Source organism: Ciconia boyciana, chromosome 1, assembly GCF_034638445.1.
Source record: "Ciconia boyciana chromosome 1, ASM3463844v1, whole genome shotgun sequence".
Classification (NCBI taxonomy): domain Eukaryota; kingdom Metazoa; phylum Chordata; class Aves; order Ciconiiformes; family Ciconiidae; genus Ciconia; species Ciconia boyciana.
This window is the reverse complement of record NC_132934.1, coordinates 48,023,726-48,049,903: the sequence shown is the minus strand read 5'-3', so window position 1 is coordinate 48,049,903 and position 26,178 is coordinate 48,023,726. Positions and strand designations below refer to the sequence as shown.

General features: G+C 34.8%; 1 protein-coding gene across 4 annotated transcripts in view; it reads left to right on the top strand.

Annotated features, from left to right (window-relative positions):
- Window positions 1-26,178, top strand: part of MGAT4C (MGAT4 family member C) — a 169,295-nt gene that overhangs the window by 30,419 nt on the left and 112,698 nt on the right. The gene's annotated exons all lie outside the window — the stretch shown is intronic.

The following is a 26,178-nucleotide window of genomic DNA, read 5'->3' as shown; positions in this document are numbered from 1 at the left end:
ACCTTCTTTTTAAAATGCTTCACTTGAAGATTGAATTATATTCATTAAATGTGTTCTGTTTTATCTTACTTAAAAAGGGAATTCATTAAATGCAGACAATTTCAAAAGTAATTCTATTTGCTTACCATCTTGAATGAGGTGTTTAATTTCATCCAGATCTCAGAATAGCTAAGGGAACATACGTTTAGTTAACCTTGTCACTACGTTGGGGATACATACTATTTATAAATGTATCACAGCTTGGAAGTCTTAATAGCTCCAGCTCTCACACTACTTTCCAACAGCTATAGTAGCTATTTACTTACCAAACAGAGGTACAGTAAAGATAAATTAGTTAATGTGGATACAGCACTTTGAAAACTTTGACCTTTATATGAATATTAAATATTACTCATTTGGGACTGATGCCAAGATACTGTGTGCTGTTGTTTTACTACTGGTTACATACTGTTTGATACTATATTCACATAAACAAAAAACTTCATAAAACACATCTTTCCCTTTAAGCTCTATTGTTTTATAGCCTTTTTTTCCCCCCCTCCTTTTTTCATTTGAGGATATTGTTGAAATAATTACTATCCTAGCTTTGGGGAACTTTTGTGATAGAATCTCAATCTATCACTGATAGCTAATTCAGAGAGAAATACAAATTAGTCCATAAAGTGTGGTAGCTGTTATAAAATAATGTGTACCTTGAGGTCACTTTGTGGGTTTTTTTCTCTGCACTGCATTCAGTTTCCCATACTGTTCACACTGATGTCTTTTATGTGACTGCTGTTTTTGCTTTCATTTGCTTACCTTATTTTAAAAGAAGTAGGTCTCAGTACCTATCCCAGACCTTCTTTCATCCCTTTTTGTTAAATTGTGCTAAGTTAGTTCCTCACATTTTGAAAAATGTCTGAAAATAGGTGTGAGAGTAGCCAGTGTGAGTGGAAAGGGGACTAATTTTCACAGACTAAGAGAAAAATCTTGCTTCAGTGAAGTCACTAGCAAAACTCCCAGTGATTTCAATACAGCTATTATTTGACACCATCTCTGAACTTAGCTTATTAGTTTCTAAGGAAGATAATTCTCTTATTACTTCAAAAGTCATCCCACATTTCAAAACATTCTGATTCTTTCTCTTCAGCTTGGATTTTATGTTAAAATAAAGACACTGAAATGAGGACACTTTTACATTCCAAAATTTGTTAGGCGAGTATCACAATACCCATAATGCACAACACTGCTAGTTATTCCTTCCTAAATACTATTATAAATCATTTGACCTAATAGAATACTTCTACCTTGTCACCTCTTTTTATAAATATACACAATTGAGAGATTTCGCAGAAGAAGAAAGAGGAATAGGAATGCTAAATAGCTTACCTAAGTTCATCCTGGATGAAATTTGTGTGATGAGCTGAAAATACCAGTTTAAATATGCTGCGTTTCAATGTCACTCACATAAGCATCTGAAAAAGAATCAAACCTAGAAGTTTTATTCATTGCAGCTTTATAAAATTCTACAGTGTTTACGTAACTGGATTCATGTTTGGGAGAATCAGTTCTTGTATTGACACAGTATCAGACACACAGGTTGGTCAGGTGCATTTTCATCTGTATTTTTCTGCAAACCCACCCCCAAATGTTTAATACATCTCATAAATATTAATGGGAGAATGACTTAAAGGGCAACTGGTGGAAAATTATAAAGTTCAATTACTTTTTAATTATCTTTCTTCGGAACATTTTAGCAAGAGAGCATTGTTGTGTTGAGTTCCTCCTCCTCCTTTAAAAATATAATTAATGTTTAAATTGCTTTTACATTAAAGCAGCATAAATTCAATTAGGAGTTAAATGCCTGTATTAAGAAGAATTAATATAAAAATGATTAAATTTGAACCATGGTCTTAACATAAAAGATGAACCATGCCAAGAATATCATGCAATACATATCACTAAGTTTTTAATATTTCCTGTAACCATAAATATCCTCTCAGTGAAAAGTCATAGTGAAAAGTCAGATATCCTAACTGTGATATGAAATCTGATTATCATTAATCTTTCCTACAAGGAAAACATGCTAAACTGAAGCTTGTTCCAAGGAAAGGCTGTAGGAAGTTTTGTGCATTCACCCTTATTATCTGCAGCAGACTGAGTTCAGCATCGTGCTTAGTGAGCATGATCCTAAATTTCTTTATGCAGTTTTGCCTATGTCTTTGCCTTCATGAGATGGTGCAGGCAAGCTTTCTGCAGTCAGCTATTTTAACTTAATTTGTGGTCACTGTCGGTTTCAGACACTACTCCTTTTCTTCATCCTTCTGCTGCTGACCTCCTCAATTTTCTCTTCAAAGGAGAAGCAGACTGAGTGGAAAGCTCACATTTTTCTCACTTGGGATGTAGCAGGAAAATTCTCAAATGTGGGGGTGAACCATGGAAAGTTCTTCAGGACAGGGTTAATTAAACATAGTGGAAAACTCCTCATATGGTGATTGGGAGAAGAACTGACAAGTAATGAGACACTCTACATGAACAGGAAGGTTTGATCATCAAGAGGACAAGGGGAGACAGGGGTGAAAAACATTGCAGAAAGCTAAGGAAAAGGAGAGAGGCTGACATGTTAGAGTGTATTTGCAGGTTAAGATTCTGCAAATCTTCACTCCTGTGATTCCTGGGAAGACTTAATGAAGGTAAATATTAGAGAAACTTTGGATTTTCAACATAGAAATGTGACTGCAGGAAGAGACCTTTGCATATAGGAATGAATTAATTATTCATGAATAAATAGAATGTATATATTTAGAGATTAATTTCTGAGTAAAAAATGTGCAGCAGTGAATGAGCTATTCAAAGCAATTATTTAAGTCCTGATGATTTCAATTAAGTAAAAATTTTCAGCTTCCATGGGTTTTTTTATTGTGTTTTCACAGAAATCACATGGTCATAATGACAAATAGTTCTACAAAACTCCAAAGAAAAACTAGGTACATATTTCTTTTCTTCTTTGAAATATTTTTAAGAGGCACAAAATATTATCTGACATTTCAAAAATTTTCAGAGATTGGCAATAAATCTTTCTTCAGATTTATATTTGTAGGTGAATGTAATTTGTACTCAGTTCTTCTTCCTTCTGTAATTGTGCTGCTTGGCCAGTACTAGATACTATAAGACACTTTTTTAGGGGTATGTTTAAATGTTCATAGCATCACACAGCTAAGCCTGTATGAGATGAACTAATACAGTAGTTCAGTGGAGTCAGAAGGAATCCACAGATTCCTTAATCGATGAGGAAAAAGTCTTTAAACACTTGTCCATCGATAAACAGTGTTTCAACAAGAGAAAAAATTTAATGGAGTAGGATATAGTTGTTTGCTAGAAACAAAAGCTAAACACCTCTGCAAAAAATGTACTTCTGTACAGTACCTGATTAAATTAAGATTAGATACCATTAACTAAGTAGAAGTTAAATGACATCATCTCTAAAAAGGCATTTTAGCTCATCTTCAAGGAAGTGATGTCAGCGGTTCAGCTGAACAAGTTTTCTAGAAAAAAGTAGCTTTTGTTCAGGTTAACATGCTTATACAATGCTATATTGTATAATGATCACTGCAATATGTATTGAAATACTGAGACATTTGGAACACATTTAGAAACCTGTTTTTCAAAAAAAAAAAAAATTTCCTTCTACTTCTACTGCATTTGAAGTTTTGGGGTGGTTCTGGAGGTTTACGTGTTCTTTTATGCATTAAAAATGGCTAGTGCTACTCTATTATGTGACTAATGCAGATTGTTCTGCTGGAATATATAATTTTTTAGTGGAGTTATCAAGCTGGAGAGCTTTTGTGGGTTCTAAAGCCAATAATTTTTAAGTAAAAAAATTAATCTTTTTTCCCCCAAATTAGATGCTAAAAGAAGCACCAGGCAAACCCTGTTCCCTGTTGCTGCTACCTCCTGTTTCAGAGGCGACATTGACATCACTCAGCTGGGAAATCATATCTTTCTCATCTTTCTTTTGCATGTTAAGACTCAGATATCCTTGACCAGAGGCTTTTCCTTTTCTAGATCCTCATCACTTGACTCTAAAGCCTTTTCCTTTTTAGAGGCACTCTAACAAATGAGCTATTAGGTTATGGGAAGTACCTTTTCCATGCATTTGGTGGTTTTCAGTGAAAATGGCCTGTAATCTCTGCTTCAACCTCAATATTGTCTGATTATACTAAGTCTACTTTAAAGGATCAGACACGTGAAATTGATCACACTCACCTAATCCCTATAGGAGCCCAATCTGTTAATTGTGCTCAGGCTACATTAGTTGTGTTTAATCCTTAAACATATTCCATTACAGTTCCTGAGCCCATTGTGTCTCAGATATTTGTGCAGCGGGCTTGTTTTAAAATAGGAGTATGCCTTATGGGTTGAGTGCATCCAGGTGCATAGACAGAATTTAAGAACACATCTGCAAATCATAATAGGTTTCTTAATCTGAGGCAATTCAGAGTATAGGTATCTGAGGATGTTTGTGACCAAAACTTGTGACATGAAGTAATTTTATGAGTATATGCTTCTTAGAAGGAGATGGTCAGAGTAACCATAATTCTTTGGTTCCTCTTCTAAACTGGGATTTAAGTTGTCCGAACACAACCATGTTTTTAGTTTCTGAAATATTACAGGGCCTGTAATTACTAGTAAGTAACTGTCACATTCTGTCTTTCTCTCTGTCTTGCAATTCTAAAGCAAAACTGTGTAACCTTAAGTTTGGATTACATCAAGATTACTACTGTTTCTGCTAATTTCATAGAACTGAGAATTTTGCCATGCTTAGACTGTTATCCTGCCCTACCAGTCCCCACTATGAACTTATTAATTTTGTTTTCTATCTCAGTAACTTACTCAGAAATAATATGAGCTTAGTATATGTAGTGGACTATGCATAAGGATCACAGTTTTCTCTTGTGTATGTTCTTAAATAACTTTTTTTTGCTGTTTTGCTTGTAAAATCTATTATGTAAGATACATAATGTATGAGCTCCTTTAGAAACATATTCACTCTTTCTTCCTGTGAATGCAAACTTCTGCTTTATGGTCTATTTTGCCACTAACAATGCATGTGAATGGCTATTTGTAATAAATCTATTTGTAGTTCTCCTTTTGCACACCTTGCAGTGTTAAATACTGATGGTCATGTTGATTGAACATAATAATAATATTTGTAATTATAATTTAGTTAATATATGACTGCTGCCATAATCAGACAGCCATCCTAATACTTAAGTGTGAAAATCTATATAATTTTTCCTTCAAATTAAAGACATTTATATTAAGCAAGGTTATTTTCTATTCAGAAAATTGAAGAATATTTCATATAGCAAGTAATTCTTCATAGAAAGCTAACAACATTTTTCATAAGTAATTAATATAACGGCCTTTTGTGTTTGTACTGTACCTAGCAGTTAACACAATAGGACCTCAGTCTTGATAGGGACATAGGCTGTGACAACAGTATAAATATTTAATCATGTTAATTAAGTGTAAAAGGAGGGAGTCAAGAGTAAACTCATTGTGTAAGGAGTCTGTTAGATTGGCTGAAACAGGACTCAGCTGAAAATATATCAAACAGCTGTAAAACCTGAAGTTAAGAAATAAAAATAGAAATAGCTATTTGAGGTCAATGTTATACTTTCACATACTTAAATTTAAGTAATGCTTCTCCAGTATAGTGAGGTATTAAACCGTTACAACTATTTAATATAGTAGGCAGCTCATTAAAACAGTCCTAGTTCTGTAATATTTCACAGTAGGGAAGAATGTTGGCAACATATGACATCAAAAAGGACTACTGAGAGACTGAAGGAAAGAGGAAAGGGAATATAACAGGAATTGAAAAGTAGGCTATTAACAAGAATATGCAGTCAGTTCATTTACAGGAAAAGAAATAAGTATGTCTTATAAATAAATCTAAAGGTTTCTTATGAATGTGCAATGGTAAAAGAAGTATTAGAGAAAAAGTAATAAATAAAGTAGATTAAATCAATGGCAAAGAACTGTTAAGGGACTTTTACAATGATTTTTACCTTCACAGTTCAGAAAATAAGTTTGAGTATTTCACAAAAAGGAAAATCTTAATTTTGAGGTTTGTTCGAGGGTGTTAGTGAATGGGAATATTATGGGTACCCTTGGACAAGGAATACTAGGGCATCTCAAATGGCAGTATACAGTTATGTTTAGACAAAATAGTGAGCCTTTATTCAATTAACCTTAGGAAGTTATTCAGCTGAACAGACACCAGGTGTCTACTGCAGTTTGAGAAGATTCTCTGCAAGGGTGCGTTGCTTTTACTAAGTACCAGTACAAGTCAGTTGGGTGTCCAAGGAGGCCTGAGATGTCCTGGACTACCTCTGGCCAGCTGGCCTTTACCTGCCAGTCCAGAGGGACACACAAGAGTCATTTATCCTATCTGCCAGCCCCTTGCAGAGCTCTCAAATACCTTAGGATATCTCAAAAGGCACTAGCTGCCTCTGTTTAGGAGGTATATGAAACCATAGATCACCTCTGACTACAAGGGTTGCCTACAAAAGAGCTCACATATCCACAGTAAATGTACATTGAAAGACACTTATCTTAAACTGCATCCCACTCCAGGTACCTAGACACCCACCTTTGAGCTAGTTAGTTGGATCACAAGTCCTTTGCCTTACCATGACAACACAAAAGCACATGAGATGCCCTAGGCTATCTGGGACAGGCCTGGCAGATTGGACACTGAGCCTGTGGTCTTCTGGAGGGGGATGAGGTGGGATACTTCAGAGTACCTCCATGGTATTTGTCATTTGTGTGGGGGCCTGCATATCAAACATCTGAACTCCTTTTATAACCAAGTGAGAGAAATAGGCACTGCTTGAGAATGATTTATTAGATTCTTGTGTAGATATTTGAAATAGTCCAGATGTGCCATCTTCTCCAATAACACTAAAGCAAGTCTGGAGAACTAGGTCCAACATAAATATCTACACTGAGAAGTCTGGTGAAATTATTCTCAATCCTCTTTGTGGAAAACTAATTTTCAGAATGCCCACTTCACTTCCACTCCAGTGGAGTGAAAACTGGCTGTAGGACAGAACACAAAGGGAACAACATTGAAATGTATTAAAATGGCAGAAAGCATTTCATATAGTACAAAAGCAAATTACTTGTAGGACTGTTCTTTTAAACGTTCACTATGGTGCAGAAGAAATGCATAACACAGTAATGAACTCTGCAAATGTTACTTCATTAGGAGGAACAGCCAATTTCAGAATCGATTTGAAACCTCCTATCTTTGACACTCAAGTGATATGAAATAATTATCCCTCAAGAGGCAAGCTAAAGGTAATTGATAGCAACTTTCTGTTGTGAAAATGTAGCTTGTTAAAGTTGCAAAAGAAAAAGTGACAGGACACCAAATTTGTGACTGGGAAGATTTCTTTCATTTTTCATACTCACTTTTTATGTAAACAAAGGTTTTCTCTGACAGAGTTTCCCAACCTGCACTGACAAGAATAGTCAGCATTTTAAATTGCATATTGAATCATCTTTCAAGCCAATGAAATGTGATGTGGTGATTTCACTTTCATATCAGATGACCTAGTCAGAATGAAAGAATAAAATTTCAATCAGTTGAAAGAAACTTCATTGAAAGAGTTTTCAGACAAATAAAGAGCTGTGTTAAATTTAAACTACTTCGTCATATATTAATAATTTAAAAATATGTTGTTCAGGGCAAAAGGATAGAAGCATAGAATCATAGAATCATTTAGGTTGGAAGAGACCTTTAAGATCATCGAGTCCAACTGTTAACCTAGCACTGCCAAATCCACGACTAAACCATGTCCCTAAGCACCACATCTACACATCTTTTAAATACCTCCAGGGATGGTGACTCAACCACTTCCCTGGGCAGCCTGCTCCAATGCTTGACAACCCTTTTGGTGAAGAAATTTTTCCTAATATCCAATCTAAACCTCCCCTGGTGCAACTTGAAGCCATTTCCTCTTGTCCTATCTCTTGTTACTTGGGAGAAGATTTCTGTCTTGAAAAATGTGTAAGCTTAAAGAATACCTACATGAGCACCAGCTTTTAGTTTATGGCTTAAAACAAATGTTCTAAATATCAGGAAAAAATACTGAGAAAAGGGTTGTCTTTAGCTGAACACTAACCCCCAAAGGAAACAGTTTTTTTCTAACTCTTGAACAGTTTATATATACATATGTATATGTGTATAAATATATTCAAAGGAAATTATAGTGGAGAATGATATTTCCATTTAAGAGGGAGACTGAAGAATTTGTATACATTTCGAATGGAAATATCAGAAGCACAGAAAGATATATCTAATTTCTAATTTATGTTTAGGTTATGAATTTAGGTAAGTAATCTAATTTTTTTCATTTTTATACCATAAGTGCTTATTTCATTTGTTAAAAAATAATTTTTAAATTAAATTAATATTAGTCTGATTCTTGATCTCCTAAATCTTGTAATGTTTTTTATTTCCTGCTGCCCAGATTAATGACGTTCCTCAGAAATACAATGTATTGCATAATCGCATATTAGTAATGGTGTATAATTGTCTTGTCACTTTTTACAGAAGCAGCACAACTCCACGTTTGCTGTGTCCATTCATGCTCAAAGCATTCATAAAAAACACCCTTATTTCATGAAAGTCAGTGTTGCTCATATCCAGGCTCCAAATAAAGATTTCCACAACGTAATGATTCCATTCAAACAGATAGCAATAAGCCATGTTTAGTGACCTTTACAATTTCCAATTACAAAGCTGTCCATTCTTACAGTGTTTTCATTTACTTTTCTTATTCTTTGCTTCTGTTCATCTGTCAATCAATTAAAACTGCTGTTGTTTCAAGCAATAAATTAACTGTAATGTTTACAATCCTCTTGGCACATATTTCTTTGCTGAGCATAGACTAAACATTTAAACTGACAGAGTCAATCTCCCCCATGAATTTAACTGAGATTCTATTAACAACACCTTCTCCATCCTCTTTCCTCTCAATCAAATCCAAACCAGCAGCTACATTTACAATTCTTTAAACCTGTTTGAGCTGTATCCAATAACCAAGACTACTTGAATCAGCTCCTAGTCCACCCTTGGAAATGTAGCTATCCAAAAATGATCCCAAGCTATATAGCTTTTATTTCAGGCTTTTATATATTAAATATTTGAGGCTTATTTTTGTGTGGGAAAGGGAGTGAAATGACAACTGAGGATCAATTTTCAACAGTTACGGTACCTGCAGTGCTCTGATCTTTCTTCTCTGTTGTAGTGTACTCCTTTCTTATGAGAGGAAACACCAGCTGTGGTTCTGCATGCCCTGCAAAGTTCTGTGATGGTGTTAAAATCTCACTCCTTGTTAACATTCAGTTTTTCTTTTTCATGTTTCTATCACTGAATTTGGGTTCATATAGGAGATCAAAGGTTTGACTAATTGTTTATTGCAATAACCTAAAAACAATATAATCCAATCTCATACTTCAGAACAGAAGATAATTAACATCTAAGTTTAGGAAGGAGTGTCCCCCCCATTTGGTTAACTGACAAAGGTTACTCTTTGGCTCACTAATTGAATAATCACGCTGGAATCAGTAGAAGAGGGTAATGGACAACTCTGCTTGTATTGCTACATTCTTTTGGCATTCAATAACAGATCTTCAGCCTTTACTTTAATTACATTCACTTTAAAGGGACTATGTTACCCTCTAATTCTGAAAGACTAAATCACCTCAATTTTCTGTTTCTTTGATGCCTTATGCTGTTTGTTTTTGCTTTTTTTAATGTGTTTCAAGAAAGTATTTCTAAATATTTCCTATGGAGGAAGATAATCACTTCTCTTCACTTATAAATGTTCTGTGGCTTAAGTCAGTCAAGTATTTTAGTCCACCCAACAGAATTTATGTAATAATGCATTTTCCGTTATAATGTCAGTCTTTTGCCTTTTTTTTACTAGATCATGTAGTTCTTAGATAGATCTGAAAATGGTGACTTCAATTATCTAAAATGTGGTAATAACTCAAGTGAGGAAAGTCTAAAAAGATAATATTGAATCATTGTTTTTTTATCTCAATGCCTCTTTCGTAGTTTTTCTTTTTAATTCTTCTTTGCTTTCTTTGAATGTCCTTTTATCATGAAACTGCCTTCCAGAAATGTTATTTTGCTTCTCTCATTCTGACACTTCTTTTCCAAGTGGGTAGCCACTGGAAATGTGTTATTACTGTTGTTGTATAGCTCTGTTTCTCAGTTTCTAATAAGAAGTAAGTTCCTTGAAAATTGTAGTCACTTTGCCAATTTTTTTTTTTCTGAAAAAATTTGTGATGGTCCAGTAAGAGAATGAAATCTTTTCCGTTTTCTTCCTGCCCCCACGCCCTGCCCCTTCTATTCCCCTCCCTTCCCTTCCTCTTTCCATGACTGTCAAAATAATTATTTATTCCTAAAATGTGGCAGCAAGTCGGCATCATGCTGTAGATTTTCTTACATGGTCAAAATAAATTAATCTACAGCAAAACTGGACCTGGAATATAGATTGTTGTGTATAGGCAGTTTCTGTATATAAACCCACATATACAAATAAAATATTCTTCAGATAGTTTACTTTCATTAAGATGATGATCCTTTTCTATAAGCTTGTGAATAAACACACCTTTTGAAAGGTCATCTATCCCCTAGAGTGATTAGAGTAATTTCCAAATTACTTATGTAGCAAGGATTTCCCACATGTTTTGCATTTCTCTGCAAAGGCAGTGAAGAAGTAATGTTTTCCATCCCTAGGGGTTTTCAAATCTATGGTTAACAACTTCTATTGTATTTTGCCCTTATGGCATCACAACGTATCCAATTTTCACTCCTGTTTTTCTCCCTCCAGAGAGTTATTGCTATGCTTGAGTGAATAGCATGTACTCCAATCACTTCACATCATCATTTTACTAAATGGATTTAGTCTGCATGATGTGTGTTTCTCTTCACAAAGTCCTCCTACTTCATCTTTTGATGCCACAGAAAACTGAAACCATGTATCTAGTGTATTAGGAAATCTATAAATGTTTTAGAAGTGTGTGTATATAGAGATGCTCTAGATCATAAAAGAACAGAAATGTGTAGTCAGGTGTGACAGATGCCTCTTTCTCTGTTATCACAGTGTGCCAGGAAATTATTTCTGAATCACAGAGCCTCACTTTTGATCAAATTTTTACCAGTCAGATTTACTCTGTATCATATATTAACCAAACTTTACCTCAGTATAGTTACAATGCTCCAAAATGATATGGCTTCTCTAGCAAGATTATTCCACAATCTTCCACTCTTGATACTGTTTTTCTGAAACTCAGGTATATTTTCTGTCTTTAATTTACTGAGATGGAGATGACTGAACATTACCTTTGACTGCATCAATATTTAAAACCAAAGAGACAGCTTTATTCCAAGGTTTTGTGGATACACAAGTATTTTAAGCACCCTGAGCAACATGGCTGCTCATAGGATCCCAAACAATTGTGGGAACTGGTAATCAGAATGCACAGTGAGTACAGATGAAGGGTAATATTCTTTATTCCCAGTATTGTTTTATTCATGGGAAAAAATCAAACTGTTCCTCTTTATTTCAGTGGCCAACTTACCTCATGACAGAGGTCATACATACTCCATGTCACACAGTACTCTTCCATTAGTGAATTTTAGGGACCAAAAGCTATAAACATCACCCTGTAATAATTCTGTAGCTTTAATTCCTGCATTGTTATAAAAGGACACTCAATTTGTCACAGAGCATTCCAGGCACGTTTACTTTTTCCCTAGCAATATGATTGAAAAGGAACATCACAATATATGTATCTACTGGGATTAACATTAGTGAAACAGATTTCCTGCCATTAAAATTATTCCCCAGGTAGTAAGGAGTAAGGAAATTTAGGTGAGAATCTCTGGAGGAAACCTTTGAGAAATAAATTGGAAAACAAATTCATTGTTTGCAGCAAAATTGCATCTGCACTTTAGCTGCTGGCATTTTACTTGCTCCTCAACTTGGAAGTGAAATCCTTTATAATGGCATTTTTTTCTCCCTGATTCCTTTCGGGAAGATAATTTTCAGGTTGATAAGGAAAATGGGCTTTGGGAATATGAATGTTAGACTGATAATAGTACTTCTTAAAAAAGAAAAAAGGATAAAAAATTAAGAGAGAAAAGCACAGAATATGGAACTTATTCCATTAAACTCCTGTCACTGTTTCTATTTTTCATTTTTAAGAAACAAAACAGAGAAGGAAATAGCAAATAAAAATTATGGCTGCCACAACATAGAAACAGATGTCTAACATCTAAATTCTTCTTGATGACCTCATATTCCTGAGTCTGCATGAAAACTGTTTCCTAAGAGTTTTCAAAATATACCTCCAGGATGACTTTTATTTTGAATCATTAAAATAATAATGAAAAAACCTGTAGTCTACTTAAAAAAAAAACAAAAACAAAAAACCCCAACCAAAACTAAACAGCTCAGTCCTTACCACCCAGGATTGCTAGTGCTTATCTAATTCTGATATTTTACTCAGACTATGAGTTTCAGGGGACATTTGCACTTTAATTTTGTCCTGTTTCACATGCATATCAAAATCTGATCAGTTGAGCAAAAAAGGGAATACAGACCTGTACATATTAGAACCAGTCAGAATTACCAAAAATTAACCCAGTGCTCAGACAAATTGAAATCCACCTATGAGAAACTTTTGTACCTGCTCAGATTTTTATATCACAAAAGGCCAGGAACATTTTTGTTAAGGATCTTTCTATTTTCTTTTTGCTTCCAGTTATTTTCCAGCTGGTCTTATCTTTCAAGGTTATAGTTGTGCTCAAAGTTTCACATCAATTCAAAGCAGAAACAAGAACTACTACTTTTAACAGACAGGGGGATTCCAAAGGCCAGTGTATGGTTCAGATTAGAGAACTCACAAGCTCTTCCACGTGCCTGGGACTGGGTGGACTCTCTAATTACATACCAGTTTTATCCTGAAGTGAGATGCAAGCATGTACAAACTCCTTTCTTTTCCTAGTATCTTCTATAGAAAATAAATGTGAGTACCCACCCCAGGCAGGAGCTCTACCTTGTTCCAAACAGGATGAGCTTCAGATGGTAGGTATAAACACTGTATTTTTGACCATTGGTACAGTCTGAAAAGAAAGCATCTTACTGATTCTAACAGCTTTTCTGCAGCTGATTCAGAAGATACCGTTGCCTCTCACCCATTACATTGCTTGCCTTATCATTTCTTAGCCTTGATTAGTAATTTGCAATGTTCAGTACTTATGAATTCAGCAGCATTTTCTAATTTGTCTGTTTTGCAGACAATCTTTGGATTATTATCTAGTACAAAATATCTTCACATATGTCATGCTCATCGTACTCTGGTCTACTGTGATATGCACAAGGTGACAGTGAAAGTAAATACATCTCACTTACTTCCTGAGTATTTACTATCTACCCCCCCAATATTCAAGATTTCTATGCAAAATAAGATTTTGAAAACTTAAAGTAAAAATCAAATATCTGAAAGATAAGAGGTGAAATTGGTGTATTTCACAAGTAACTACCTGTCCTGCTGTAAAATATTAGTGTCATGTACATTTTAATATGGTCAATATGAAAATAAGTCCACCTTTATGTCAGTGAATATGGAGCAAAACCTTGTCACTTGGCTGAAAATCTTGCATGTTTTGTAAATAACTGGTATCAGAATCGTTACTCATACTCTAGAGTCAAGATTTGCTATTACATGAGTACACGTGTCTATGTATGGAAGATACAGACTGGCTATGTATGTTGGTTTTGCATGTATCTGTGCCATTAGGAAATATGTTTATTTCCTTCAGAAATTTTCACAAAGATTTCAAAGATTTCCACAATATGAGAGAGAATATAAGACAGAAAGTGAATTACTGGAAGTTGTGAGGCACCCGGAGCAAAGGACTGTCTCGTACTTGCCCTGTCCCCTCTACATTTTCCCTGGGCGCTCACTGTAGGCCACTGGCAGAGGCAGGGTACTGGGCTAGACAAATCTAGTGAGATTTTTATTTATTTTATGAGATAATAATTAAACCGTTTCTAGAAAATAGCCCGGCAGCACATTATTTTTGCCCAAGGCAAGTATAGTAGTAAAAGTTTTCCAGATGAGTTTCCCTGAAACTTTTATGCTGTACCACTCCTTTTGTGAAGGCTGAAGAGAAAGCTGTATAGGAAGAACAAAATGTTTTGGAAATTTGGGGAGGGAGGGGAAAAGAAAATAAAATGAGCACATTTAATACCTGTACATTTAAAAAAATATTTTTGTATAAGTCATATAGGAGAAGAACCATATTGCTTAGCTTTGTTCAGTGGAAGAAACAAGGGAATAATTATTTTTTCAGAAAGAGAAAAAAGGCCCTTGCATACATTTAATGGCAAGTTCTACATACAAGGCTGAAAAGAAAGTGTGATTTCCATTAAAGCAGAACTCCTGGTGTGCTTCAGCGATCTACACAAACCTATCCATCATGCAGATTTTTTTTCAGGCTTTTGCTTGTCTATTTTTGATGCAGTTTTGACTGGTTTATATACCTCTGCTTAAGGTTACCCTCTCTATCACATTTCGTGAACCAATGTGATGCTTTTATTCAGTGACAAGAATAAATACTCTCTCTCTCTCTCTTATGTTATTAGCATATTCTAGAAATATAATAAAGGAGATAACTGTTTAGAACAGCGTGAACCTCTTTCACAAAATGTAAATTATAAATCTCCATCCAATGGACTAATCACAATGCATTAAGCATCTTTTCTGATAAGCAAGAAAATTGCAGAGTGAGATTCAGATAGATATGATTAACAGAGTGTAGGGCAAAAAAAAGTATTTCTAAAGAGGCTCTAATCACAGGGTTTTAAAAGAAATCCTTTTTACAGAGGATTAATTGCACTGCAAAGTACACTTTCCTGATCATCAAAATAATTCTGTTTGTTACACGTGTGGTCTGTTATTTTCATAAATAACAGGATATGGAAGCTATCAGGAATGAGATGGTAAATTTTGTGATACTTCTGGATATAAACAGTTTATAAACCACAGTTTGGGGGTGAAATCTTAATAAATAAAAGTATTTTGTGAAATTGTTATTGATTGTAGCTGTTAAATTTGCCTTAGAGCTTGATTCTCTGAAACATTGTTCATGTAGTTGGAAGATTTTGTTCAGTCTCATTCTTTTTAAAAAAGTATTGTCCTTTGTGTTTGCACTGTTTGAATTCTTTTCCAATTAATTTAATGCAGCTTACCACTTAATTATTGAGAGCAGTGTTCAGTATTTCACTATTAATACAAATTATACTGGTACAAATTATAGCATGAAATATTTGTGACTCAGAGACAGAAGGAACTTTTTTCATATATCACTTTTAGAAAGCAGGGGATGAGTGGCCCAGCAGCACCTGTGCTGACGTATCCAGCCCCTCAGAAGCTCATAAAATGGATGGCTATGGCTCTTTCTGCAAGTAGGAATAATTTTCCTCTCTAAGCTCTTAGAGGATCTCATGGTATAGTTCTCATTGAGACTTCCCCCATCAAAATTTGTCTGCATGTAAATAAGTATGACCCCTGAGAACAGTGTAGTATTACTTTCTTGAAGATTGCTATTTGCAATAATATTTGATGCTCAGAGACAGCTGGAAAAGTAGTAACTCAGACTCAAAAGCAAGCTGGCTTGAAAGAAAAGGTGTACATTTTTTGTTTAAGTCATGTAAAAACTTTGAATAATGGAATAGTATGAAAATTTATTCAAGCAGGTCAGTGTCCTGGTTTCAGCTGGGATAGAGTTAATTTTCTTCCTAATAGCTGGTATAGTGCTGTGTTTCGGATTTAGTATAATAATGTTGATAATACACTGATGTTTAATTGTTGCTAAGTAATGCTTACACTAGTCAAGGACTGTTCAGCTTCCCATGCTCTGCCAGGTGCACAAGAAGCTGGGAGGAGGCACAGCCAAACTGGCCAAAGGGCTAGTCCGTACCATGACATCATGCTCAGTGTATAAACTGGGGAGAGCTGGCTGGGGGGCAGTGATTGCTGCTTGGAGACTGGCTGGGCATCGGTCGGTGGGTGGTGAGCGGTTGTGTCACTTGGGGTTTTTTGTTTTTTTTCCCCCTGGGTTTTGTTTCTCTCTCTCTCTCATTATTTTCGTTTTCATTACAATTTATTGTTATTATTATTATTGATTATCATTATCTTTATCGTTATCATTATCATTATTATTATATTTCAATTATTAAACTTTTTATCTCAGCCCATGAGTTTTCTTACTTTTGCTCTTCAGATTCTCTCTCCCATCCCACTGTGGGGGAGGAGGGTGAACAGGCAGCTGTGTGGTGCTTAGTTGCCAACTGGGGTTAAACCACGACAACCAAGCAACCAATATATCGAAATTTTTATTTTCAGTGATCTCTAGAAATTAGGGAAGAATTATGGGAACATAGTCTGATTATGGTGTTACATGTACAGTATAGAAGTTTTTATACACTTCTACACTATATGAAGTAATCAATGAATAAAATGCATAAGCAAGTACTGAAATTCAGGAACTTCTCTCCAAGTTCAGTCTCTAACATACTTTGTTCTTTGCTGCATAATGGACATGTCTATATCAGTATTTTATTTTAGATCTGGAGTGAGCTTTTGAAGTGAATTGCATGATTTTCTCTGCTGACTGGAAATTACCTCAGAAGAATCTCAGCCTATACACTAAATTCTTTTTCCTGTTGAATTAAAACCAAACATGTGTTCCTATGGCTTTCAGTCCACAGGACAAGAGTGGAATTAATCAGAAATAACCCTCCCTTCCCCACCACCATACCCCCATCCCAGAAATGTGTATAATGTGGAAATTGGGTCCTCAGCCTAAAAGCATTTGGATCTACAGACTCTTTCTGGGCCACATCAATTGCTAAGGCAGGCAGTGGCACAGCCATTGCATGAAAAATGGAATACTGCTTATTGTTTACTTTTTAGACTATCCTCTGTGAAAGCAAAAGCTAGATGTGGATTTGAACATGCTTTGACAGAGGAGGGCCTAAATCTAGGCCCACTGCTTCTCAAGTACTACTTCACTGCTAGACCAATCTTACCATGAATATGGCACCTTTTGAGGGGACCCAAAGAGAGATAGAAAGCAGAGGGGGAACTGCATGCACAGTGAGCACCCTAAACACCCTAGGAGTGCTGTGCGCATTTAAAATTAGGTTCTACCAGACTGTAAGCTAAGTCAAGTTATTTTCTGTATAAAGTTCAGAATGTATTAGAGTAGACACAGCGTTGAAAGCCAGTCTTCTCTACTCTGCTGTATTCAGCCTACTGCGCCTTTGAAAAGAACAGCCTTTAACCCAGGTTTCTTCCTAGTCCAGCAGCTTTTCAACGGCTGTCTAAATTGTGGTGTTTGACACAGTCCTGTCCAGATTCCTAAGAACAGTTTTTCTTACTTTCAGGACCCGTAGATCTATATATGCTCCTTGAGCTTCTCAGGAGTCCCGTAGTCCCCGTGGTGGTGCGGTCTCCCACGTTACCACCACCCACTCATACCTGTGTGTGCTCTGCTGTGTGGTCCAGGAAGACCTGCAGAGCAAGTGCCAGGAAAAGGCAAATAAATTGACTTCCCCTCTGCACCACTATATCCAGGTAAAGAAAAATGGTGTACATTAACATGTGCAAAAGCAAGTCTATCTGTTGTCACACATCCCTTATCTCCACTAGCACTTTCAAGAACAGGGCCTCTCAAAATGAAACCACAGTTATGGCATTTTGACTTTGGCTTTTGTGCAAGGATTGGTCTCCTGTAAGAGACGTGTTTTCTTCTTTCCTGTTTTTTAATCTTTTCTGATCTGAGGGAAATAACACTCATTAATGAACCTTGAATTCAAATAAAGGTGTACCTGAAGTCATTACACCTCTGCATCTGATCAATGTCTGGGTTGCAATTTGGACTATTGTCCCCTTATTGTCAGGTGACAACTATACTGTGTTTTAGATACTTAAGTTCTCTGAATGCCATTCTTCACATAATCAGGTAGCATATGCTAATAGTTTCCCCAAAATGCAAAACTTAAGCAGTCCAATGCACTTGCAAATTGTTTCAATTTTGAATTAACAGTAATTACTAGACGTCAAAATAAATAAAAAGGAACAACTGTCCAGAAAACACCCTGTTTTTTAAAGTTATGTTGAATGCTGGACACTATTTGATTTGTTGCATGTCTGTATTTATGGTGCTTAATATTGCATTCTTTGCTGTTTCAGGTTACAATCCAAAGCTCATTAAGTTCAGTGGGTTTTGAGTCAGGCTCATTTATGTTGGCATAGTTGTAGGAATTCCAAGAGTTATAAATAATAATTTTACTGATCGACTATTGAAACCTCAAACTTGTAAGATCCTGAGAACTAGAATCATTCATGGGAATAATATCTAGTTATCAGCTTAGTATTAAGCATTTGAACTGTATCACTGGTCTAACTTGTGCTCTATATCAGTCAAATTCCAATTTCTGCTCTGAATCAGATAGTTAGGAAATTCAAACGTGTTTTCCTCAGTTTCTGTCTTCTTTGCAATATCAACTATTTTCTTGTGTTTAAATATATTGTATCAATGGTCTGAATTTGCCATGTAGAAATATCATGGCACTGCAGGACTACATTTATAGAGTAAGGTTTCAAGAAAAGCTGTAGGGGAAACACGTAAGTTAGATCCTGTGGAGAAATGTATGTAACTGATATCTCATTTGGCTATATGTCTCAGTGTAATTTCTGTCTCATTTCTGTAGTAAACAGTAGAACTGTTAATTGTAAAAACCCCCTATCTTTCATGAATAATCTGGAGTTTGGTAGTCCACGGGAAGTTACATCTGCTTTTTCATACAGAGAATTTAATGACATAAATCTTGTTTATACAGAAAAATAACTCAGAATATGTGGGATAACCCCCAACTAAACTTTTAACATTGTGCTTCTGTCCACCTTTCCTTCCTTGTGCAATTAAATGTATTTGGTTTTGGTTTAATTCTACTTTTCTGAAACAGGCTGCTAGGCCCTAGAGACTCACCTTTTCTAATTTAAGAGTTTATTCCTCCCTTCAAGGTTAGTGTTTATGTTATGGAAGGGTGCAATAAAGAAAGTAATTTTGATGACCTTATATATCAGAAAAATCAGGATTTTTTTTCTTTTAATATTCTGCGAGTTTAAAAATGAAGCCTAAGGATACTTCATGGTCTGAAGTGTACGGAAAGCTTCAGTAACTTCAGTACTAATGTCATAGCTTCACAGTGTTATACATTTCTCTACCTTCCGAATAGCATATGCTGCATATACAATAAGAGAGATGTAATACCACTGATCTATTTTTAATGTTGTTGTTATAATATATTCCCTTGCAATCAATTGCCTGAAGAGATTGTAATTAGAAATAATCTGGAAGAGAGGCATAGTGATCCATCTGCTGAATATCTTTAGACCTGCCAAGGTTGTGGCAGGTATACTGATAAAGTATATCAACTTTATCAGTTGATATACTTATAAAGATATATTTAGGGTGGATTTTTTCCAATTTTTAAATGGTTTTTGCTAGTTTCCAACTGCAATTGAGTTCAGAAAGAAGTAGAGCTGTTCTATTAGGCTTGTTTGTATTATTATTATTATGGAGACTGTTAAGTGAGATTTCCAGACATATATTGGGCTATAAAGCTCAAGCATTATAGGTTTTGGCTACTCAGAAGAATTCTTAACATGGAAATGGAATCAAGGTTGAACATTATAAGTTTAAACTGCTGCTAATTTCCTTTTCTAGAGTAACAAGATGACAATGATATCTTGCGTCTTCAAAATCCAAGCTTTTGAATCATGAGTAGAATATTGAAAACAAGAATGTGCTACACTTTCCCAAGGGAGAAGCTTTTCATTATAATACATTACTTCGTGGTCTGATTTCTAACCTTGTGATTTCAAACCGTAGGTAAAATTATTACCTTGTTTTAAGCAGTCCTTTGAGAACTACCCTTGATGTTTTGAGCAGCTGACTAAGAATTTTCTAGGAACATATTTCTGAAAGTGAGTAATGACATTAAACAAAGTAAGTTAAAATATTAAATAACTAGATGCCAGGGGGATGTGGAAGGACTTGCTAAACCATGAGCCATAAACCATTGGGCATCTGTAAAAACCATATCCATTACCTGGATCACTGATTTCACACTACTTAGTCTTTTGTTGTGCTTGTTACCATCTACTTGCATTACTGTTTGGATAATCAAATTCATTTTACAGAATGCTGGAAGACTGTCATGAAACTGTGACTAATCTATACCAGAGCAACACTTTCTTGTAGTGCTGAGATTCAGGATTTGGTCATGTGCTGTATTAATATAATACAGAAACTGTGCTTACAAAATGTTTAATGTCCCCATGAATTAGTAGTTCAACTGATCTCTGATTTTTCATATTCAGAGGATTTATGTACTGTGGGCATTTATTCATGATAAAATTTTATTAGAATTACAGCACTGTGCTCTGTTACCTGCTTTTTCTGTGACAAGACAAGATTGAAACCTTCTCTGCTGCAGTTTTGTTATTTTTTTGAAAGTAGGCAGTTGATCAAGCACCATACGTGCCTGGAATAAGAAACAGACATTCTGAAGATAGCCTCTAAAATTATATTGTTACGTATATGTGAAAGCCCAGAAAAAGAACCTCATTTGAAAAAAGATCACTAGATGGGCAAGTAAAGCAAAACACAGTTATATCTGATTCATATGCTTGCCTACAGGATTCAAATTCACATGGAACACTCTTAATAAATTAATGAGAAAGGTGATTTACAGTGGCTGCTTTTATTGGCTTGGGAAATAGTCTCAAGACCTGAAAAACATTATGAATGGTTACCACAAAAAAAAAAAAAAAAAAAAAAACAAACCAACACCCAAAACCCCCACAAAAATCTCCACCCAAAGTAATGACAGCTCTTCTCTACTCTTAATCTTACAGTTTCTCATATTGTACTTGTCAGAGAATATTGATCTTTTAAATGTGAATCAGAACATTTGATCAAAGCAAAATATGATGTAATAGCAGTCATGGAAGTTAAGCTGAGGCTTAGAAAAACATGTATTTTTCTAAAGTAGGAGCTATAGACTCCTTAGCAATTCTAAAAATCTAAAAATCAGACATATCTGTTTCAGATTTTAGTCTATAGACACAGTTTGTTTCATGCCCATATAATAAAGTGAATGTTCATTTCAATCAAGTGAATATATCACTATCATTTTCATAAATGGTTTTTCATGCTCAGTGAAAAGCACTAGCTTGCTTGGTCAACCACTTTTATGTTCTCATTTACTTGATATTATCATTGACTTTTATCCTGGAATTGTCAGATAAGTTACTGTTTCTCTGTAAAACCGTCCTTATCATTGCCTTTATAAAGGCAAACGTATTCTTGGAGTAATATTGCTACTTTATTACCATACTCTAAATGACACAATTGTTAAAGTTTTCTATTATTATGACATTAACAGTGGTGTCAACAGCCTACCCATCCTCATTTGTGTTTATCCGTATTCCCATCATTGCTGAAAATAACATTTCAAAATTGAATACGACACACAGCTATACAAATAACCGAGCAGCATTTCTGAATACTATATCCAAAGTCTAAAAAAGATCTTGTAAAGATCTTGACACTCTGTAACATAGGGTGCACTAAAACATTTAATATGAAAATTAATAAGGAATAAGACTTATTATAGAAATAAGTCTACTTTGTCGTTGAGGAGTAACAGGTTCTTAGTCCACAAAACCTAGCTAAAGCATTTTCTTGCATCTTCACAAGAAAACTTGATAGCATTTCCAACATCAAATATAAAATAGGAATCTCTAGGATTCCAACTTTCAATTTTTTCTCTATAAACTTTGGTAGTAGAAACTGAACATAAAAAAAGTCAGACTAACTACAAGTAGATTTCATAGCTTCAAGAAAATATCCTAAAAGTAAGCAGATATGCAATAAATGTAAGACTGCTGCAATCCTCAGTTTAAGTTTCTTTATACCCAAAGCATTGCAATAAATATTCCTAAATTAAATAATACAGTATAAATTATATGGGGAGGTGTCTATATATCTATATATAATGAAGGCTTCAGGTAAATGAGAACTCCCACGAAGTTTTGTTTCATAGGAAGGAAATGTAGATGAACGTTGGATTGACTCATGTCATGTCAAATAGTTATGCATAAGATCGCTTCAACAAACTGAAATGGAATATTTTGATTCAATGATATAAAAATGATTAATTTCAGTCTAAAATACTGAAATAAGTTTTGACATTTATAAGCATTTTGTTTTTCTTAAAAAAAAAAATGCTTAATATTTGAGTTCTGAGTGCAGAGGAAAACAGATTTGGAAATATTGAAATCAGAATGAAATGCTAATTTTTCATAATTTTTGTTCTACCTGAGAGGTTTTTTGTCCTATAAAAATGAAAAGGAGCACTTGCAGACTGACATAATAAATTGTATAAATAAGAAGATCATATTTGACTATAAGATGTATTCTTTCCCCCTGCTCTGCATACCTCTGGGAGTAACCAGCATCTGTTCTCCCCAGGTTCAATGTGTGGTTGAAGAATGTCCTCAATTACCTTGATTTATGCAAATTTTATCATGTTTACGTGCTTGCAGAATACAAGAATATTCTTCCTTAAAATATTACATCTTTTATCTCTAGAAATAAAGGAATACCATTGCTTCTGTAAGAAAAGTCTTGTATTTATATTGGCAATAGAAATAGTTTTTAAAGCAACCATTTTATCTTATAAGAATTTAATTTTATCATATGCTTATAGTAATATAGAAAATGCTTTATGGTGTTAAATAACTTTAAGTGTTAACATCTATGTATTATCATACTAATAACTTTGTAAACAATACTTATAATGGTTTGAAGTATATTTGTTTCAATAAGGGGATATAGAATTGTATTATGTATGGAAGAGACAAAGTTTGTGATCTTTTTTCTATCTCCAGAAGACATGGTTCACTTCAGGCCATCCTGGAGAAGGAAAGGTGGTGTTGGAGTATCTTATTGTTAAGAAAAAAGTAGTTTCTTAAGTGGTAGGGCATCTAATTCCATGTTATTAAATATTTTGGGACCAACTATTACAGCATACTGCCAGCGTGAATAGTTGTAGATTTACTCTATGCATTGGATCTTAGGTAGTGTCTAAGAAGAAGTCTTATTTTGATGATTCTGTACCACTTTATTTCCTTGGAATATCTACCTTTCCAGTCCAAACTGTAGCATGCAGAGAAAAAAATCCAGTATCACAAAAAATGTTGAATTTTTTCTTTATTTATGTCCTTTTGTTGCTAAATGTGAAGTTATTCAGCTGGTTTAAGAGTTTCCCTTAAGCTAACTCACAGTGAAGGATTTCACCAGTGCTCCCTGGTGAAAGCCCACCAGAGAAGAGACCTCAAGGGAAATCTGTGCTGAGAAGACAGGTAGATCTAGAGTTGCTCAAGGAAGGTTTTATATGTTGAGGGGTTAAAGTTATGTGAAGAAAAAAGGCACTGATTCAATTTGTCTGTTTAGCGACATTGAGAGTAATGAGCCTAAGTGGCCTGATATAACAGCATTTCTTCCACACACACACTGTTAGAGACTGTTCCAATGATTCACTCTCTTACTGCCATTGAAATACACCTAGTAGCAAAGCTGAGGCATTGTATGAATGTAATTTTTTCATTACAATAGCTTTCTGTGAACAGCATGGATTATTCATGTATTTTTTTCATTTTCAGTTACTAAAATAAATCCTGAACCAGCTTTTTTCTTCTAACACAGGTAGACCAAGATTAAAATCTAGTGATCTGTATCACATTTATTCTTCTTTCTCATCTGTTAAATTAATTTACTGAGACCGAAACTGTTACAGAAGAAAGATACCATAAGATAACAAAGATATTAGGAACATGGCAGTTTATTGCAAATTTTTTTTCTCACAAACTCTTTTAACATGACAGAAATAATGTGATTTCATCCTCATAACTCATGCTGGGTTTTTGTTGTGTGTTTTTTTTTGCTGTTTTTTTTTTTAGTGGGAGGTCAGAAGAAAAGTTATTGTAAACACTTGAGTAGTGAAATTACAAGACCTGCAAAACCTTCTTGTAGAGTAACCTTTCATACTTCTTGTATCTTAATTTGTTCAGTCTTCTTGCCTGTATCAGTAGACCTAGCATGAAACTGTATTTTCCAAGGTGCTGAGAACCCAAACAGCCCCTTAGCTCTTAATGGATTACCTGCACCACGTTTCAAAATGCTAATCAAGATGCAGGAGTTTCAGTTTAACTTCCACAAAACCGAGTAGCTCAAAATCAGTGCACTCCTCAAAACTTTGCCTTAAACTTCTTCAGTCAGCCAACATGACATTGTTTTTTGCAGGTATTATTTTCTACACCTTCTGCATTTTGCCTTATGTTGTTTCATCAAGACCAATTTGTTCCAGTTGTCTGATGTCTTTCAACACTATACAACTTGAAGAAACTCAAAATAGATTTCTACCACCTTCCTGAGAGATGATTTCTGCTTATGCCTAACTCCATCTGTCTTCACATAGCTTCCACATCTGTCTTTCTCTGCATCTACCAATAGAATTCCAAACTGAACAAAAGGCAAAAGTGAAAAATAAAACCTGAAATGAAAATACACAATTAATTTTACATACTATTAAAAAACAAAATAGGCAACTGTCTTTCATGGTTCTCCAGGTCAGTCATAAACATAATTTTTTTTACCAGATGTTTCCTACATATTTCCTACATGTTTCCTACATACCACTTCAATAAGTAAAAAAGATAAAGATTTACAATTTATGTTTTATTCCACCTATACACTACCACACAAGGTGTTTGGTCCTGATCTTATAATGAACTTAGTAGAATTAATCTGAATAGTTTCTTTCTCGTTATACAGTTTTAAGTGGATCAGGCAAGAATATAAACATCTTTATTTTGTTGACATTTTGTGTGAGCCAATGACAATTATCTTTGGAAGCAGATGTAATGATGTGAAAAGTACAATCTATTGACTCATTATAGGTCAGAAAATGTTGAAACACAGCTTTACATATAGGAAGCATCAGAAATCCTTCATCACACCTTTGCAAGCAAGAAGGCAAGGAAGTAGTGCTATACATCTTTTCAGTTTCCAAGATAAGATGGTGAAGTTATATATTGAATCATTGTTAGAACAGAGTTTAGATTTCTGGTTTGACATCTTGGATTTTTAGAGTTGAGATGATTCTGCTTTACATTTTCAAGTTGTCTTGAATAATGAAATTCCTACTTATAGTTGGTTAGCCACAAGTGAAGTTGGTATTTTATATTACCATTTCCCATTTTCTAGCATCTGTTAATTCAATCATTTAATTCTTCTTTCTATCTTGAGTGTCATCTAAAGGTGGGTCTCTGTCTTGTGTATACTACTTTTGTTCTCATGGTTATTTTCTTCCATTGATCAGACAATATGGAACAGAATTTTTCAGCATGGTTAGAACAGTCAAATCAACAGCTTATTCTCCTCCACAAGTTTCCTTTGGACATGATCTTTTAAGAACTGTAGTTAATACACAGAGTTTTATGCTTTTTTTCTTATGCTGAAAGGTTAAATGAAAGCTATCTCGCAACTTCTAAATTATTGACTTCATAATTTCCTTTCCTCTTGATTACTTCTCTTCTTGGTCTCTGAAAATGCTTTTCATTCCCCTTAATAATTTACTGTCACTTCCAGCAAGGTAATTTCCATTTTTCCAACTTTTTCTAAACTAATTTCCAAAAGATTTCCATTCTGTGCTTGGGGAGGAAATCTGGAGGTACTAGGATGTCAGTTGAATGTCTTCCCAGCCTTGCTGCCTGCATTTCACAACATTGTTGTTAGCTACTTCAAAAAGAAAACCTTACCAGAGCCTGCTGTTAGAGCACCACATGAACAGGAGTCTTAAGGGATAGCCCTCCTTCTCTCTGATATTTAGAGGCTGTACAACACCTGGCACTTATTCCTTTAAGTATGTAAGAAATCGTCTCTGTGACTTTCCACTAACAGTCCTA